The sequence below is a fragment of the Myotis daubentonii genome, chromosome X (genome assembly GCF_963259705.1).
Source record: "Myotis daubentonii chromosome X, mMyoDau2.1, whole genome shotgun sequence".
Classification (NCBI taxonomy): Eukaryota; Metazoa; Chordata; class Mammalia; order Chiroptera; family Vespertilionidae; genus Myotis; species Myotis daubentonii.
The window spans coordinates 42,963,562-42,966,406 of NC_081861.1; the positions used below are offsets into that span (position 1 = coordinate 42,963,562).

Sequence of the window (2,845 nt, forward strand, 5' to 3'; positions counted from 1 at the left end):
TGCTTCAGGGGAGCCCCCGCTTCCGGCTTCCGGAACAGGGCCAAGTGGACAAGGCACTGTACATTGCGCCATAGCAATAGTAAACCGGAAGTCTGCCTCAGCAGTGCTTCCGGAGCGGGACCGAAGCACCATTTTTCTAGAGCCTTCGTCCTGAGATGGCGGCCCTGAAGGGGCGCTGCTGGACTGTCTCTGGGTTGGCTACCCGAAGCATAGGAAGCACCTTCACCGGGTGAGTGGGAAAGGGGAATTTGGTGTGAACCTTGCCCCACGCCAGAGAGCCCTCCGTCCTCCCAAAACCCTTACATTACTGTCTTGGTTCAACGGCCGAGGTCTCCTTACTGAAGCGTTACTTTTTTTACCGGAAGTTTGTCCTAAAAGTGGACTGATACACTGTATTACATGGTAGTACTGTTTACCTGGCCTGCAGAATCCCTCTTGCTTTAAGACGTTTGATGCTCCAAATCTTTGAATTCTGATACGCTGTTGGACATATTTAAACACAAAACTCTTCATTGTCTTGCTCCATAATTGGGCTGGAAATACTATTTTTTTTCTTCTGCGTGCTGAAACTGACTATATCTTATTAGCACATTAAAATGGCAGTACCTGAAGAGGCCATCCCTCCTTTGTCTGAATACCAGTGCAAGATCTGTTTAGAAATCCTGGTCGAGCCTGTAACACTACCTTGTGATCACACGCTCTGTAAGCCATGCTTTAAGTCCATTGTAGAAAAGTCAAATTTATGCTGTCCCTTCTGTCGCTTCTGGATCGGTCGGTGGGCCCGGTACCATACCCGAAGAAATTCCCTTGTCAATATGGAATTGTGGGAGAAAATTAAAAATCACTATCCAGAAGAATGTAATCTAAGAGTCGCTTTCCAAGAATCACAAGCAAGTTGTAGTGCCGCTCCGCCAGTACGTCTGATAAGTGAACCTGGAGAACTGAGAAGAGAATATGAAGAGGAGAATAGAAAGATGGAGGCATTGCAACGAGCCAAAGCAGAAGAAGAAAACAAAGCCAGTGAAGAATACATACAGCAATTATTGGCAGAGGATGAAGAAAAAAGGAAAAGAGAGATAAAAAGACAACTGAAAAGTGATAAAGCACTAGCAAAAAAGATAAGCTTTGATATTAATTTCGATGCAGAAACTGCCGGGGCATCTAATAGAGTCATAACCAGGTCACAAACGAAAACAATGAACCAACAAGAAAACACTGGTGATATTCAGGAGTCTTTGTCACCTATATCTCAGTATGGGCCAGCATCACTATCAGAAGGTGTGAAAAAAGGCAAGAAAAACTCCATGTCTAAGGAGAGTGAGAGTAGTCATATAAAGAGCCCTATGTGCCAAGGCACAGAAATTAAGGGAGATAGTCTAACACTTCCTTCTCAAATATGTCATGAAATTCAAGAACAAGGTGCAACATCTTCAATAGAGTCACCTATGCCTCAGCTATGTGCCAGTGGTACAGAATTGTGCCTTGGAGAAAAAGTCAAAATGGAACGGAGCAAAAATGATGAAGAGAAGGAACCTAAAGCCAGCATTGCCTACTCCGGAGAAGCTGCAGTTGACCCTCATGGCAAAAGAGAGAGTGTGTGCATTATATCAGATATGGCGCAGATAACTGAGACAGAAAATGAAGAGTCTTACCCACAGAGCAGTGAAAAAGATGTTTCCAAAAGAAAAACACAGGAATTTTTGTTTGAAACAGCCGGGGATCCAGGCTCTTCTGTAAAAAGAGGGAGAGTGTTCCCTGAAGCTTCCTCAGACCAAGAGGAAACAAGTCACCATCACTCAAATCTGTTAGATTTGGGACAGGTATTTTTTGAGAGAGAAAACCAAGAAGAACAAGATAAGTTATCAGCATTAAATCTTTGCAAAGAGGTGGATGAAAACCAAATAGACCCCACCCTGCCAAAAGGATCCCCAGATGAATAGCTGTTATCTTCTAGGTCCTCATCTCCAGACAAACTGCCAAGTGGAGAGAAGAATTCCAAAGACAGCAACTCCAAAAGACAAACCGTTATAAAGCCTTCAAAACCCGAGAGAGGCTCAAAAAATTAAAACTGGCAACCTTTTTTTAAGATCCAGTTGTAACATTCAGTTAATGTTCATATATGAAAGATGCCAAGTTCCACTAGAGATTATTGCAAAGTGCTCATTCTTTACAGCCTAAGTTACCGAGGAAAAGAACTTCTCAGATGTTTCAGAGATAAAGTAATGCGTGGGTAAAGGGGGTGTTTTATAATCTAGCAAACTTTTGTTGTGAAGCTTTCTTTTCTTCAAAATATGCATGTTTTATGGCCTTTTGTCATCTTTTTTTGTCCTGTAGTAATTCAAGCAAGATTATACTATGCTCACTAGTTAAAGAATCCAGGTTTAAAATCTAAGTTTTCTTGTTATTTTCCATGTATTTGCAGAGCACTTGAAATGCATCTTACATAACAGTAAAGGAATCTAGTTGCCATCTTCTAATTACTTTAAGCATTATAGCATTTTCTTTTATTTGAAGTGTGTTAGGATTAACATGAAATCAGAAAGTCAGTTTTCTGGAAATTAGGATTAATTTGCAGAAAGGAAACTATACTCTTGATGCAAAAGGAGTTAAGAGTTGCAGTAAGGCTGAATGGGGCAGGCTGATAACTTGGAGGCACTGGAACTGAGCTGGTGATCAGAAATTGGTCCAGGGTGGAGTAGGAGGTATAGTTTGGGAAAGCATTCTCCCTCATCCTTTCGTTGCTAAATGACACAGAAAACATTTGGATTTTATAACTTTTCACACCATAGTATCTGGTGTCAAAATCAAAATTAGTTCATAAATTACCTAAAATTTTGGAAATTCA

At 41.2% G+C, this 2,845-nt stretch overlaps 1 pseudogene; it reads left to right on the forward strand.

Annotated features, from left to right (window-relative positions):
• Nucleotides 1-593: 593 nt before the first annotated feature.
• On the forward strand, nt 594-2,218 carry LOC132223856 (E3 ubiquitin-protein ligase RNF168-like; annotated as a pseudogene).
• The last annotated feature ends 627 nt before the right edge of the window (nt 2,219-2,845 follow it).